This window comes from Chrysochloris asiatica, unplaced genomic scaffold (genome assembly GCF_000296735.1).
Source record: "Chrysochloris asiatica unplaced genomic scaffold, ChrAsi1.0 scaffold00004, whole genome shotgun sequence".
Classification (NCBI taxonomy): domain Eukaryota; kingdom Metazoa; phylum Chordata; class Mammalia; order Afrosoricida; family Chrysochloridae; genus Chrysochloris; species Chrysochloris asiatica.
The window spans coordinates 25,754,670-25,772,321 of NW_006408522.1; the positions used below are offsets into that span (position 1 = coordinate 25,754,670).

Sequence of the window (17,652 nt, forward strand, 5' to 3'; positions counted from 1 at the left end):
TTTCTACTCCCGTAAAGATTTACACCCTCGGAAACCCTGTACAGGGTCGCTATGGGTCGGAACCGACTCGATGGCACTTAACAACAACAACAACAATCCCTTAGTAGGAGTCCTGGTGTGGCGCTGTGGGCTGATGCATCAGACTGCAAAGCCGTTTGAACCGCAACCTCGGTGGTTCAAGCTGCTCCTGTGTGTCGTTCATGTCATATGTAACCATGGTATTCTGACTCATAATGGCCAGTGCTTGTCCGTTTCAGCTCCTGGATGCCTGGAATATCAATCTTAATGTGTTCCATTTCATTTTTGACAACTTCTAATTTTTCTAGATTCACACTTCATACATTCTATACTCTGATTATCAGTGAATGCTTACAGCTGTTTCTCCTCATTTTGAGTTGTACCCCATCAACAATTGATGGTCCCAAATACTTCACTCCACTCATGTATTAATGACCAGCTCAACTTTGAGGAGGCAACTCTCCCCCAGTCATACTGTGAGTGCTTTCCAACCTGAGGGGCTCATCTTCTGGCTCGATATCTATCAGTGTTCTATTCCTACTCATGAGATTTTCAGTAGTTTAATATTCAGGAGTAGTCTGCCTTTCCTTTCTAGTCTGTCTTAATCTGACAACTTTCTGGAATTTGTCTACCATGGTGACCCTGCTGGTATTTAAAATACTGGTGTCATAGTTTCCAGCATCACAGCAACATGCAAGCTACCACAATATGACAAACTGACAAACAAGTGGTCATAATTTCCTGTGGATTACTGGAAAGATAGTGAACTCTGGAACTTTAAAAAAAGAAAGGAAAAAAGCTTCCTCCTAACAAAGGAAGATAGTTTAGGTGTTTTTGCGAAACCGAGACGTTTTCTTAACACTTATTTTATATTTTCTTACAAGTAAAGTTTTCTATTTCAAGATTATATTAATAAAGACTATATTGTTGGTGTTAAGTGTTATGTGGAGCTGGTTCCGACTTACAGCGAGCATAACTGTGTAGAGTTTCAGAGGCTTTGAATCTTTTGCAGGAGCAGAAACCACCTGTGCGTTCTTTTCTTTTTTAAAGTAATACCTGCAAAGTCATTTGAATCGCAAGTTGAGTGGTTCAAGCTCACCAGTCACTCCTTGGAAACCCTATACAGGTTTACAATCGATACGACAGCACTCAACAACAGCAACAACTCCTGACAACTAAATGAGCAGTGGTAAACTCACAAAACCCAAACCAAACTAAACTACTGCCATGAAATCAATTCTAACTCATAGAGATCCTATATAGAGTTTCCAAGACTGAGTCTTACAAGTACTTGGATTTTGCAAGTACAGGTAATACCTTAGCTATGGCATTCAGACTCTACCCAGGGAGTTTGATCTTGAACTAGAACTTTTAGGCCCTTTGGTCACAAGATGGCTACTGCTAGCATTTGGGGCTTTATGCTTCCTGCTTCCTGTCTGGCTGAGGGAGAGAGTGTTTCCCAGAATGCTATTTTATGAGTGAGGAAGAAGTTTTCCAGAAAGCTTTGGCCAATCTCTTCTTGAGTAGAATCATCTCTTGTCTATTATGAACCAATCCCTGTCAAGACCACTAGTGGGCATAACCCTTAGGTTAATTAGAGCCAACCTAGGGACCTCAAGGAGCTGTGGTAGTGTAGTGGTTATGAATCAGGCTGCGAACCGCCAGGTCGACAGTTCGAAACTACCAGCTGTTCCGCAGGAGAAAGATGAGGCTTTCTGCTCCCGTAAAGATATACAGCCTCAGAAACCCTGTACAGTGTCGCTATGGGTCGGAACCGACTCGACGGCACTTAACAACAACAACAACAACCACCTGAGGGAGCAGTTAACATCCCCTGAGGCATATAATGGCACTAGTAGGAGATGGATTCCTTAACCAAATTGGGGTTTTCTAAGGAAATGGGGAGTGAGAATGGAAGCTAGATAGACAAACAAAAATATCCACCTGAATTCGTATTGCAGTTTGTCACATATAAAAATGTTGTGTGATAGCTGTTTGTTGTTAGCTGCTATCGACTCATGTATGCTTACCTCATGTACAATGGAAGAAAATGCTGCTCATTCCTCTTCCATTCATTCATTCTCATCATTGGGTGTGGATCAGATTTTTGTGATCCATGGGGTTTTATTGACTAATATAACGTCATTAATGACAAATGAAATTAAAAAAAAAATCATTCATTGTCTCTTTATTCTAGTGAAGCAAGCTATTTTCACTTGTGAGTGTTTTTGGTTATCTTATTGCTAAGTAACAAATTACCCCAAACTTAGTGACTCAAAAGAACAACAAATTTTATTTCTCATGCTTCTGTGGGTCTGAATTTTAGAAGGGGAATAGTGGGGAATCTTGTGTCTGCCCTTCAAGATTCTGTTGGGGCTGAGCTGAGTATGTGTCTTCTTCAGCATGTATCTGGAGCTGTGACTCTGGGCTGGTGCCTGTAGCCTTTTCCCCTTTGGTTTGGTTTATCTAAATGGGGGGGGGGGCGGTGGGGAGGAGGGCAATAAAGGAAACAAGGAAGAATTTGTCTGATTCTGCTCAGGGCCTTCCAGATTTTAATGCTTTCTCCCATGCCGTCTTCTGTCTGGGTCTGCACCCAGAGAGGGTGCTATTGAGTATGATTCTTCAAATGGGGAAACTGAACTCCAGGTGCAATGAACAGGCCTTGTGCAGGGTGAGTGTCTGTTCATCTCCTGACGCATGGTTCTCGTGCTTTAACTACATAAGTTGGTCGTATCCCCACTTGAATGGCTTGGAGGTTGGCTGCAATGGCTTGACTGGGTTCATCTGCCTGTAATCCCTTCTCAGGATCAGCTGGTTTGTCTCAACATCATCCTCAAATCATCTATCCACTTGGTGTGTCCAGCAGTACAGCCCAACTTTTTACATGGCAACTCAGGATCCCAAGAGCACAAATGTAGAATCTGCAAGACCTTTAAACTTAGGTCCAGAATTGACCATTGTCACCTCCATACAAATTATAGGGCATGGGCAAATAAACTTCTACCTCTTGGAGTGAGGAGCAAGTGTGCATACAGGGAGGGAGGGAGGAATTATTGGCGTCTATCTTTGAAGACTAAGGGGCTCTGGTAGTGTAGTGGCTACAGAACGGGCTGCGAACCTCAGGGTCAGCAATTCGAAGCTACCAGCAGTTCTGCGGGAGAAAGATGGGGCTTTCTGCTCCTGTGAAGATTTACAGCCTCGGAAACCCTGTACAGGGTCGCTATGAGTCGGAACCGACTCCACAGCACATAACAACAGCAAATCTTTCAAGACTATCTACTACAGGAGACTGTGGGTTTTTGTGAAGGTTAATCATTGTTCTAGGTTTTCATTCTAACTTGATAAAATTTGATTGGCTTATTCCCCACTGAGGATACTTCTGTATAGTTTGCTGCTATGACCTTAGAATGATAAATGTGTGTTCTGTTAGATTAATGGTATGGGCATTGTTCATAACTTGTCTACAGTTCCCGCATATAAAGAAATCGGAATGTGATTGTTGTTATTGTTGTTAAATGCCATTGAGTTGACTCATGGAAATCCCCTATAATAACACTGAAATGGTCATTGCCCCAACCTGCGTCATCTCCCCAATTGGCAGTGTGCAGTATGCTATAGTTCATTGTTGAAGCCACTGTGCGCTCACTGAGGCTCTCTCATTTACCAAGTAAGATATCCTTCTCTATGGATTGATGCTTCCTAATGGCATCAGGTTAATTAGAGCCAGCCTAGGACCTCAAGGAGCTCTGGTAATGTAGTGGTTACGAATCGGACTGCTAACCTCAGGGTCATCAGTTTGAAACTACCAGCTGTTCCACGGAAGAAAGATGAGGCTTTCTGCTCCCGTAAAGATTTACAGCCTTGGAAACTCTGTAAGGGACGCTATGAGATGGAACAGACTCCACAGCACGTAACAACAACAACAACAATGACATGTCCAAAGCAAATGAGTGGGACAGTGTTCTGTTGTAATCTGTAGGGATTTCATTGGCTAATTTTTGTAAGTAGATTGACAGACTTTATTAGTCTTAGTTTTTAATAAATGGTCATATTTTGTTGAATCATAATTAAAGAATAAAAATCACAATTTGTTCCTTTTCTTTTAGCTTCTGAGAAACTCTGGGACAAATTTCTTATATGAGAATAAGTCAAAAAGTATTGCTACAAAATTGTAGAAAACTTTATTAAACAAAAATATCAAAATGGGATGTTATAGACCATTTAGGTCTATAAACTTCTGAAGGTGGTGTTTCTACCTCTCTGTAAGAATTCTATACTCTGTGAATTACATCACGTCAAAACAACAGTTTTGACATACTCAAGGGACTCTATAATCATGTTCCTTTGAAATGTCCTTTGAGTTTTGGGAATAAAAAGAAGTCTGAAAGGGTAAAATCAGGGCTGTAGGGTGGTTGAGGTGGAGTTTCACAAGGACATTCTTGTAGGACAGCCTTTGTTGCTCTCGGAGAATGAGCAGGTACATTGTTGTGATAGACAAGAATTCCTCAGAGCAACTTTCCTGGCCTTTTCCTCACCAATACAGTTGTCAGTTTTCCTAAAACTTCTTCCTGATGAGTTCCCAGGAGTGTCCTATGCCCTTTGAGAAAATCTTATCAAGATTACTCTTTCTGAATCCCCCCAAATAGTCGCCATAATCTTCTGAGCTGACCTCTTTACCTTCAATTCTTCTTTGAGATGTTCCCAGCCTTTCTTAAAACACTTGATCCATTGAAAAGCTATTGTTTTGTGTCGTTGCAAAGCTTCAATGATTTGGGAAGATACCCACTGGAGTTTTGTTAAAAATTTGATATTAGCCTTCATCTCAAAATTGTTTTTTCCATGGCCCAAAAAGTATCCCTTTTTTTTTGCAGGGACCCTGGTGTAGTGTGGTAGGATAAGCACCGGAGTGATAACCAAAAGGTCAGAGGTTCAAAACATAAGCTGTTCCTTGAAAACCCTATACAGAGTTGCTTTGAGTTGGAACCAGCTGGATAGCTCTTAACAACAACAACAAGAAGACTGAGACTAAGACAAGTTTATTACTGAGAGAGTTTGTCAGTAACCATCCACTGATCTCAGAGACATGTTCAAACATGTTTTATGTGAAACAAACCCATGTATATATGTACTGGAACCCTAGTAGTGATATTTTTTGACTTATCTTTTTTTTAACCATTCTAATTTATTGGCTTAGGTTGTTGCTATATTTTGTCTTTTTTCTATATGGAAATTTAACTTCAATTTCTGTTATTATTCATTTATATAGATTTATTGTTGTAAACCATTTGAAAATGTTTTTGCTCTGGTTGTTATAATTAATACATAAGAATGTTGTTGTTAAGCTCTGTCATTTGATTCTGACTCATACTGACACTGTATAGGGTTTCTGAGGAGTAGCTGGTAAGTTTGAACCACCAACCATTCAGTACCCAACCTTGCGGTCCAGTGCTTATCCTACAGTGGCATACCAGAATAGGTGTGAAATGATCAAGAGAATGGGTGCTGCAGGAAACTGAAGTCTATTATTTTGTGGCAATACCCGTGGTAATAATCCCATGTGGGTGTCAGACTAGAACAGATCTATAGGGTTTTCAATGGCTGAGTTTCTGGAACACTGGGCTTTCTTCTGAGGTGCCTCTAGCGGACTTGAACTCCAGACCTTTCACTTAACAGCTGTGCATGCTATTTGCATCACCCAAGGACTCCAGATAAATGGGATGCTATTGTTAGGTGCTATTGAGTCCATTCTGACTAAATTCCGACTCATGTCGACCTATGCTATGTATGACTTCCCTGTACTGCACCATCTTCATAATCGTTGCTATGTTTGAGCCCATTGTTGTTGCTACTATATCAGTCCATTATGTTGAGGGTCTTCCTCTTTTTTGTTGATCCTTTACTTGACCAAGTATGATGTCATTTCCTTCCTGACAACGTATCTAAAGTAGTAGAAATGAAGTATTGCCATCTTTGTTTTCAAGGAGTAATCTGACTATGCTTCTTCCGAAAGAAATTTGTTCATTTTTCTGATAGTCCGTGATATATTCAGTGTTCTTCCCCAATATTATAGTTCAAATGCATCAATTCTTCGAACTTCCTTGTATATTGTCCAGCTTTTACATGTCTGTGAGGTGATTGAAAATATAATGGCTTGAGTCCAGAGCACCTTAGTCCTCGAAGTGACCTCTTTGCTCTTTAACACTTTAAAGAGGTCTTTTGCAGCAGATTTGTCTAATTCAATATGAATGGGATGCTATTTTTATTAAGTACCATCAAGCCGGTTCCTATTTATGTTGTTGTTGTGTGCTGTGGAGTCGGTTCTGACTCATAGTGACCCTGTACAGGGTTTCCGAGGCTGTAAATCCTTACAGGAGCAGAAAGCCTCATCTTTCTCCCGTGGAACAGCTGGTAATTTTGAACAGCTGACCCTGAGGTTAGCAGCCTGATTTGTAACCACTACACTACCAGAGCTCCTTGTTCCTACTCATAGTAACCCTAAACAGGGTTTCTGAGGTCTTAAGTCTCTGAGGGAGCAGAAAGCCTCATCTTTCTCCTGTGGGATGGCTGGTGGACTCATATCACTGATCTTGTGATTCTTAGTGTAGTGCTTATCGTATGGAGTCACCCCACTCCATTAATAGAATTGTGGTTGAAGTGCCATCGAGTCAATTCTGACTCATAGCAACCCTGTACTTTTCAAGGAGCAGCTGGTGAGCTTGAACCGCCAATCTTGTGGTGCAAACCAACCTTACAGTCCAGTGCATGAATTTGCAGCACCACACCAGGATGCTAGTAGGATGTTGTTGTTGTTAAGTGCAGTCGAGTCGGTCCGACCCATAGCGACCCTGTATAGGGTTTTCGCAGAGCAACTGCCGAGCTCGAACCACCGACCTTGCATTTCAAATGGCTTTGCAGTCTGGTGCATTAACCCACAGCACCACACCAGAATAGCCCTACGTTAATAGGATAAAATTGGATTAGGAGTACAGTTAAATTTGGATTGTGGATTTCTGAGTCTACAGGAAGTCCTGGCTCAAAGTTTTACGTGACCTTACCACTATCTCAGCTTAAGCGACATTTTTGTTGTTGTTGACGTTATCACTAAGTCTGTTTATGCAGTCTCCTCAGAGACGGAAGAGAGAGAGGAAAATTCCCTATCGACACCATTCCTAGCCGAAGATGTATTCCAGACAGCAAGCCGATTCAGTGTGGGAGAGCTGTTCCATTAGACAAGTGATTTGGTTCAGTGTTCTGAAGGGTTGTGAATACCTAGATCATCAGTCATATGTACTTTCAAATACAAGTATCCAAACACATCTAAGTCCAAATATAGTGCGCCCGTTTTTAATGCTGGTGTTGGGAGACAGGATTGATGTCGGCCCTATGGCCATATTATGCCTATTGTGGCTTTGAGCTGAAGTTTGATAATAACTAATGAATAAAGAGAATGCAATCCAGAGACAGATTTGTTGTTGTTTCTCCTTTTTTATTTTTATTTATTTTTTTGTTTCTGTATAACTTCATAAGCAGAGCCACATACAAAATAGGGAGAATTTTTTGTTGTTAAGTGCTGCTGAGTTGGTTCTGACTCATAGCACCCCTGTTTAGGTTTTCCAACGAGCGGTTAGTGGGTTTGAACTGTTGGCATTGTGGGAGCAGTCCAGTGTGTATCTTACAGTACCACTTCAGAAGCGAAGCTATATACAAAGTAGGGAGAATAGGAATGCCAAGGACGGGTTAAGACCCAACCCAAATCCCAACTCACTGCTGTTGAATCGATTCGGACTCATCATGACCCTACACAGGGCTTCTGAGGCTTTAACTCTTTACAGGGGCAGACAGCCTCATTCTTCTCTCACATGGAGGCTGAACTGCCTTTTTGAACAGCCGACCTATGGTTAGCAGTCCAGTGCTTATCCTAATGTGCACTAAGAAAAAGAAATCCTAAGTAAAATGTAAAAATTTTACCTAGAGCTTTTGGGATGTTCAAAGAGAGAAATGGAAATGTGATTTTTATTAGGGACAGGAAAGAAAAGACAGAGAGAAAGGAGCCAAGAGCTAGGAGAAAGAAAGTTCTGGAAGGAAGAGCCCTGCCAGCCAGTGAGCTGGACTGGACAGAGCAAGCTCCTAGTCTGGTGACAACTCCTCATGCCTGGCAGCATTTGGTCCTACGTGACCTGTGGCTTCACAGGACTCTTTAGTGGACAGAGAGCGTTTTGGAGGAGACTAGGGACGTGGGAGAGAAACACTCAGATGTGAGAATGTTGAATTGGCAAATATTGTAGTTATAGTTTTACAAAATAATTGTGTGTGTGTTTTTTTTTTTTTTAAGATTTGAAGCAAGGCAGTGGAAAAGTATCTTTCACTTATTATTCACCTGGTGTGGCGCTGTGGGATAAACACTGGGCCACAAGGTTGGTTTGAACTACAGGGCTGGCAACCATATACAGGGCTGCTGTGAGGCAGAACCAACTCGATGGCACTTACCACCAACACCAACAATGTATATGTAGGGGGAAGCCCTGGTGTAGCACTATAGAATAAGCACTGGACTGCTAACCACAAGGTTAGCATACCTCAGAAACCATATATAGGGACATTTTGAGTGAAACCAACTCCATGGCACCTAACAAGAACACAATCAAACTAATAATGCAGACTTATTAAAAGTTCTTCTGTGAGATCTTTGCTAGTGAAATCATGCTTTAAATCTTGCATAGCCAAAAGACCCATCTTTAAAAAATGATTGCAAATTCGAGTTTTTAGTACGTCAGACTTTGCAGATACCTAAACCAATGCCTGGAGGAAGTTCATTAAGAAGTGATGTACTTTCTTCTCTACTTCCCAGGGTAGAAGTTGAGTCACAGGGTGGCAAGGACTGATTTTGGAAGTGTATTGCTGTCAAGGAAACTTGGTGGCTCAGTGGTTGAAGAGCTGCAGCTAACTGAGGTGTCAGTGGTTTGAACCCACCAGCTACCTTGTGGGAGAAAGATGTGGTAGTCTGAGGAATGTCAGTCTGCTTCCATAAAGATTTATAATGTTGGAAACCTTATGGAGCAATTCTGTGAGCTGGACTCGAGGGCTTGGTGGTTTTGGTGTTGTTGGGTTAGAAATTCTACCTCTTTTTTGTGTTCACCTGTTGGAGTAGTTGAGTGGTTGTTGTTGTTAAGTGCTGTTGAGTCAGTTCCGATTCACAGCGACCTGTATAGGATTTCTGAGAAGGGGCTGGTGAGTTAGAACCACTAACCTTGTGGTTGGCAGTCCAGTGTTTATCCTGCAGCACCGCACCAGTTGACTGGTGTCTGTTTTCATGAGCATTTTTCTGTCTTTCATTTATTTGACCACAGATAATGCAGTCTCTTATCAGAGGCTGATTGGAGGTTGCTAGAATCTTTGATCCCTGATCTTACCTGTTTTCAGAGGAAGCCTCCAGATTAGATGGAGTGGGGCGGACCTCTTAATAGAAAGTAGTTGCCAGTGAGTTGTGCAATAGAAGGAATGGGATCAGAGGAGAAGGGTGTGTCAAAAGGTCCTGGGATGGGTTTGTGGCATGAATATGACTCTTGTTTTATAACTTACTCAGTCACCCAAACTAATGACTTACACATTTAGATTCCATATAAGATCCCCAACAAGATGGACTGACACAGTAGTAGCAGCATTAGACTCAGGATGTTGAAGGATGAAGCAGTAGTTAATTCTATTGTACATGAGGTTGCCATGAGTCAAAAATGGACTCAAAGCAACAACATAAGAAACATGAAGATAAAGAAAAGATTTCTTAAATGCTTATCTTTTCTTCTATATCATTTCCCCTAATAATTCTGTACAACATCTGCCTTATCCAAATGATAACTCTTTATTGAATATTAGCTGTGTTTGAATTGGACTGATGGCTGAGTTCTCAGAATGAACACTCTTGTCACAAGCCCATTGATGTTATTCTCTCCTTTCCAGTCCTACTCGGCAGAAGTACCATTGGGACACTCTTTATCTCTCTTTACTGATGGGATTAATGTCTGAGGTAATTAGGGCAAGCACTTTGCAAGGAAGGCCATGCTATGCAACAACTTTCAAGTCTACAAATACTTTCTAATCTTTCTTAGACTGCTGCTGCTTCACACTCCACGGTTTAGTCCACTGACCTCAAGTTTGCAAAATTTATATCCCATTACCACCCTGTGAGCTCGGCACTCCCCAGGGCCGCATGGTTGATGTTTTAGCTGCAATCTGAGAAAGTGCCTGAACATTTCCTGAAGAGTTGGCTAGGAGCAATTTGGCAGTTCAGTCATAAAGAAAAAAAAAAAAACAAAAACCCCAGAGCCTAGTGGCTGGGGTATACGTTATAATTACCCCACACTGTTTCCTATTTGAATCTAGTTGTGGGTAGCTGGATAGAGTGGCATTGCTTGTAGGACTGTAATTTAAAAGAACCAAGGAGTCTTTTTCAATGAAGACTAATAACCACTGGCCATGTTTTCAAGGAGGCTTCAAAGAGTGAGGATACACACTTGTGGGGTCAATTCCTGATACTACCACCTACTAGAAAGAAACTCAAGTGAGCGCTTGACCTTTTTGGGCTTTGTACTCTGTTTAAAATGAGACTACAGTACTCACCTTTCTGGCTTGTGCTAAGATCCAGGTTGTGCCGTAGGTTGTGCGAAGATAATGTATTTCAGGTTCCTAATGCAGTGCCTGATGTGTTTAGCTACGATGATGGAAGTGATTCTAATGTTACAGATATGAAGGAAAACAAGGCGTTGAGTTATACAATGAGAGAGGCATTTTATGGCAAAACAAACTATTAAACAGCCATTAGTATCTGGATGAGAATGGGGTGGCTCTATACCATAAGCACTGGACTGTGAACCAGAAGGCCCATGGTTTGAGACCATCAGCCACTCCGCTGGAGAAAGATGAGGCTTTCTGTTCCCACAAAGATTTTAAAAAGAAAGCCTTTATACAGGGTCGCTATGAGTCGGAGCAGACTCAAAGGCACTTAACAATGACTATAGTATCTGATAGCAGTCTCCAGTTTCTCTTCTTAGAAATGGTTATTTTCAGAAAAATAGGAAGCAAATTTGAACTTCATAAAAATATCTAAAAATGCAATTTCAGTAACAACTTGTCCATGGTTATACTTATAGGCAGTGTGTGGATTTATTCTTTAAATTCTCCCTTCCCCCACATTGCCTTTATTGGGAACGAAACTAAGTATCATTGCCTTTATTGGGAACGAAACCAAGTATTATTCCCTATCACAATATGTCTCCAGCAACTCTTCCTGAAAAGTTTTCATTTTCTAATTGATTAGATCTGGCAAGTAGGCTTTGTGTCCTTCCTGATAAAAACACTTTTATTTCAAGGGCCCTTATGACAGGATCTTTAATTTTAGGAAACGAAAGGCCTGGACTGGAAAGCAATTTGTTTGGCAGAAGTCCTAACTCTCTTGGAGTTAGGACTGTTTCGTGGCTAGGTGGTTGGCCATTGTTTTCAGTGTCTCTGTCAAGCGTAGGAGTCCTGGTGTGGTGCTGTGGGTTAATGCACTAGACTGCAAAGTTGTTTAAACTGCAAACTCAGTGGTTCAAGCTCACCAGCTGCTCCTTGGAAACCCTGTACAGAGTTGCTATGGGTCGGAACCGACTCGACGGCACTTAACAACAACAACAACATCCCATCCACCAGATCATAACCAATTCCTTACGCTTGATTGTTGTTGTTGTTAAGTGCCGTCGAGTCGGTTCCGACCCATAGCGACCCTGTACAGGGTTTCTGAGGGTGTAAATCCTTACGGGAGTAGAAAGCCTCATCTTTCTCCCGTGGAGCAGCTGGTAGTTTCGAACCGCTGACCTTAAGGTTCACAGCCCGATTCATAACCACTACGCTACCAGAGCTACTGGCAATTCCAAAGCACACCACTCAGGATCTCAGAGGACAAGAGAGAAGTTCTCTTACCTAGTTTCCACCCATCAGATCTTTTTGGAAGACTCTGACCTTGCTAATGACTTTCTACCCATCATTGTAGCCAAAGAACTGACCAGTTCGTTGTGGTGTTCCAATGACTAGCTTTGAGCCATATGTGGGCCCTGTCTGAGCCCTGTAGAATGGTTTTCTCTTAAAAACAGAGCTATTTGGTTAGCAATGAAGAGGAAAGGAGGCTGGGTGGTAAAACCAACACATCTGCACCCAAACTGAAAGATTTTCCTTTTCCATACGGCTAGCCCTCCTTCGACTCATTCTGTCATCACTGTTCCCTCTGGTTGCTTTGTGGGAAGGCCTAACTTGCACGATTTGAGGACAGGCTGACTCAGATTGGCCTCTGCTGAGAAGAGCCATGGCCTTTGCTTCTCAAGCAAGTATTCTCCTCCTCTGGCCTCCGGTCAGGCAGCACGTAATGCTCATTTAGTACGAAGGGATTCTTATTTCTTGTTCGTTTTCTTCCATGACTAAGTTTTCATGAGAAATTGAAAATCTAATGTCTTTATTTCTTCTTGGCAATTCCCATTTTGATTTTAAGGAGAGTTGCCTTTAATGACTGAGATTATAAACTAACAAACATCTAGGGCGGTGGAGTAAAGCATTATATTAATTTAGAATAAAGTTCCTATACATGTACTGTTACATGCTAACCTCTGATTAACCAGTTGGCAAATGCTTAGAAGTTGTGGTCACTTCTTTCTCATTCACAGTCTATAAAAAATAAGGGGTATTTTAAATAAGAAATGGTATAACAGGTCAAAGTTACTTTTCTATTCACCATTAAAAGCTTTCATATGACCTAATATTTCTGATCCGTTTGGGATAAATCATCCCACCATTAGTATTACCCAAGCTTATACAAGTAACAAAAATCCAAACCAAAAATAGGAGAGAAAAATACCAACCAGATCTAACCAGACAAAGGTACACTTTCTCTGCTTTTGTCTAAGGAAAGAAATAAAATTCAGATTTCAAAATGAATGTCTTTTTACGTTTTGGATATTTTTCATGACTTTTTCAAGAATATGCAAACTATTTTTTCTTCTTTTCTTTAAGCAATTCCAACTTAGTAAGGACTTTATCAGACATTTTCCAAGAAGACAGACAATAAGGCCCTTCTGCTCATTTCCATTAAACCCTTCCTTAAAAATAGGTTGTTTAAGTCACTCATTCTCATACTTTGAAGGGTCGGAATACATATCAGGTGTTTTTGCTAAATGATTTCCTTCTGTCTTTTCGCATTTCCCATGACTGTAAGAGTTCTTCCATTTGTATGCGGAAAAACCACAATTCAGTCCTTTCCCCTCAATCTCTTGTTTCTTGCTAACTGATGGGTTTAAGCTTGTCATAAGGAAAGATAAGATAGCCCTAAGAGAATGAAGTATACCACAAAGTACTTGTAATGCCCAAGGGACCTCATCCTCCTGGGTTTTGATACTTAATTATTTGTACAACTTTGGTTAAGTCATTTGTTCTTGGAATCCTGTCTAAGGAACATTAATGTTATTATAATCTGGATACTTGGGATTTTAGTTAGTTAGTTCTTGCTACTTGTCACTGTTTAGGACAGTAAATATGTTGGGATTGGATTGTCATCTCTAAACGGGGAATGAGGGGGTCCCGTTCCACTCAGGAATGTTGAGTTGTATAGCTGATTAAGGAATTCTTCAGTGAATGGAAAATGACGCCAAAATGTGTCATAATAGTATGTAGGAGAGTATGACCCTTAGGGTGGACGAGGCTAGATGCTACTGCAAAGTCTGTTGTTGCTGCTTTAATTTATATTTTTAATGTGGAGAATTCAAAATATACACAAAACTAGAGAAAATAATGCAATGAAGCCCCAATTTAAGCAGGTATCAATTGTCAATCTTGTCTCACCCATTTCTTCTCTCCCCTGCCAGATTATTTTGAAATAAATCCCTGAAATATCATTTGCATATATCTCAGTATGTGCCTCTAAAAGATAATGAGACTTTAAGAAACGTAAAACACAGTATCAACATCACATTTTATAGTAACATTAATTTCTTAACCTCATAAAATATCCAGTGAGTATTCATGGTTCTTTAATGAGTCATACATTTTATGTATTTATTTATTGACAGCCCTTCAGAGCAAAATCCTGTAAGGTTCATCTTTCACAGTGGGTTCATATGTCTCTAAAGTAGTTTTTAATATATACATTGCCCCTCTATCACTTTTTCCTGGGCATTTATTTATTGAAGAAACTGGGTCATGTCCTGTAAAGCCATGCTATGAAAAATGCCAACTCACAAACTGCCTGTTCCCACTGTGTGATAAGATAAGAAACTTGTGCCACATATAAACCCAGTATGTCACTTAATCATATTGGTTATCTCAGCCAATGTGTTTTTTTCAAAGCAAGACTTTCTTGAAGGAAGCAGTGAGATGATTTACATCCCTTATCTCTTCATGAACCAGAAATACATAGTTTATGGGCCAGAATTGGCCAGATCCTGGACCACACTGGAGTACACTGTGGTAGAGTTTCTCAGTCTAGTGATAACTGCATTCCAGGGGACTGGTGCTGATTATAATCCTCCTCTGTCCTCGGTGTTTCCTGTGAACAGGTAGCTACAGCTGAAATCCTGACCCACTTCAGAACGTACCTTTTGGCAAGCAGATTTTATTTGTATCGTGTGAAATTCCAGTAGGAGGCATATTGTGTCTGCTGATCTCTCTTTTTGTGATGATAGTAACTACTGACAATCATTGTCTACATTATCATTGTTGTTGTTGTTATGTGCCATCGAGTCAGTTCCGACCCATAGCGACCCTGTACAGGGTTTCCGAGGGTGTAAATCTTTACGGGAGTAGAAACCCTCATCTTTCTCCCGCGGAGCAGCTGGTAGTTTCGAACCACTGACCTTAAGGTTTGCAGCCCGATTCGTAACCACTACGCTACCAGAGCTCCTTACCATAGCATATGTTAATAACATGACATTCGTTTCTTAGGGTGGCAAAATGGGAAGATTCAAACTCTGTCGTCTCCTATTATTTATTAATACTGTAAAGATTTTGCACAACAGTGCTGCCAAGTCTACTTTTTCTGCACTTCTCTAAACTGACTCATAACTTTGAGTGTTGTAGAAAATGATTTAATATGTGACATTCAATATTTACTATGTGAGATATAAAATTGTGGACAATTCACACACAAGGACTGAGACTTGAGGAAGCAGAAAGGGAGAATTTTATGTAATAAAATAAATTTTATGTAATAAAATAAAATAATTTTGCAAGCCTATTCTGCTCTCATTCTAGCACCTTCTCTGAATCGAAAAGTCGCAAAAATTTTGGATTATGGGTGAGTTGAGGAAGATATTTACAGATATTTCCACATTCAGAAGTGACTGTACATTCATTTCAGTATTGCTTTCTCAAGAATGCTTTTTTAATTTCAGAAATTTATTTAGTTAGTCAATTGCATGTTTCTGAAAGTCAGTGGAACATCCAAACTCCCTTGGGAAAGAAATGCAGAGACAAAAGTTGTCCCACTAGCTTCTTTCTGACGGTTTTGTTCTCTCTGAGGTGTGTATGTGTGTGTGTATGTGTGTTCAGGTCTATATGAACAAGGTGCATTTACTGTGTGTTTAATGCCATTGAAAACTTTATGCAGTTTCCTAAGACATACATAAAATTCTCCATAAAATTTTCCCATAAACCAATGTTTTCTGTTGTTGTTTCATAACAGAGGCATTAGCATTGAATGTATTATCAGGAGAGATCAATCTCAAAAGGACATATTGTTTAATGAAGTAGAGATCACAAACAACAACAACAACAACAACAGAAACTCATCGCCATGGAGTCTATGCCAACTCACAGTGACTATCTATCGTAGCATTTCAGAGACTGTAAATCTTTACAAGATCAGACAGCTTCATTTTTCTCCTTTGGAGCGGCTGGTGAGTTTGAACAGCAGAACTTGCCATTACCAGACAAGCAGCCTATTGCCTAATCCACAGTGCTACTAGAGTTCTTTGGTAAAGTAGAGTCAGCAAGAATGAGGAAGCCCTTAATAACAATAGCCGCAACAGTTGGCTCAGACATACAAGCAATCTGAGATGGCATGGAACTGGGTAATGTTTCGGTCTATTATCTAGACAGTTGCTATAAATCAGACCCAATTTGATGGGAACTCACAACCACCCAGTTTTGAACACCTTTTAGGGGTATTGTCAGGAGGTAGAATGGGCGGACTTTCATCTCTCTGTTTTGATAGCATTCTTCCCTCTGCAGAAGTTCGCATTCTGTTGAAGCTTCCTGTTGGCTTAATTATCACTTGAAACATGAGCATTGTCAAACCTTCCCAGAGCTGACACAGTGTTGAAAGTGACTCAGGCTGAGAGGGAAATCTTTCAGATTGAATTTCAGGGAAAAGTTGCCCTGTGATCATAATGAGAGTCAAGACTTTCTAGGTGTATTGGATAGTGCCCTGGACACCGCTGAATTACATCATGCAAGTGTACAGTTCACAGTTCTTTAGAACATTACATTGGTCAATCCAACCTTCCTGCAGCTCATTATCTTTTAAAGTCAGGTCAAATAGTTGTCTGTATGAATTGATTATTCTGCTTGAAGCAACTTTTCAGGAATCAAGACACACCCATGTTCAAATGTATGCAGAAAACGCATTCCAATGCCAGGTATGAGTGTGTTTTGAATTATCCACGTTTTGAATCTCTACACTTGATCTCCCAAACAGTGAACATAGTAAGAGAGGAATGATATTTTTACCAGATGGAAGAGGACAGGATTGTCAACTATGCAGATGCTGTTTTAGAAACAGAAAGTACTAGTCTATAGGAGTTAATTAAAACCAAACCTTCTGAACTGAATCCAAATCCGATTCACAGTGACCCTGTACATAGAGTAGAAGTGCTCCATAGGGTTTCCGAGACCGTAAGTCTTCATGGGAGCAGACAGCTGCTGGTGGGTTTGAACACGCCCAATCCTACAACAGAGCGCCTCTGTACGAGTTAATGTTCCTAAAATATGTCATATTAGCATTCAAAGCATCTTTTCCTTCTTTAATATACTTTGTAAGATCTAGCTTAAATTGATTTTTTAAAGACCTAAGAAAAGAAAATCAGACCACAAAAAAATTCCTACATATTAGTTGATAAAAAGCAAACAGATTCTCTTTGGGGTATTTGTAGAAACATCTTTCTAATCTCTAATCTACAAAACTTTAGTACTAACCTTGGAATGTTTTATTAATAAATTCTTTTGGTTTTAATTACTGACTTATGACATGTTTCCATGTGTAGCCTTTGAAACATTACTTAACATTTCTGAGTCTTAGTTTCTTTTTCTGAAAATAAGTATTATACATTTATTTTAAGATTCACACGATCCCTTTGTAAATTATGAAGCTCTTTAAAAATTGCAAAGTATTATTATTATTGTTCTACAGAATGACTTCTTGTGGATTAGACGTACTTTAAGGAGTGAATTCTTGAGTCAGTAAAATTCATTCTAATTTAAGTTGGTTTTTGTTAGGTGCCTTCAATCAGATCCGACCCATAGCGATCCTATGTACAACAGAATGAAACAGTGCCCAGTTCAGCGCCATCCTCACAATCAGATCCGACCCATAGCGACCCTATGTACAACAGAATGAAACAG

At 40.3% G+C, this 17,652-nt stretch overlaps 1 protein-coding gene across 1 annotated transcript in view; it reads left to right on the forward strand.

The window, feature by feature from the left end:
• The window catches only part of FBN1 (fibrillin 1), a 321,082-nt gene that overhangs the window by 13,166 nt on the left and 290,264 nt on the right, over window positions 1-17,652 (forward strand). The gene's annotated exons all lie outside the window — the stretch shown is intronic.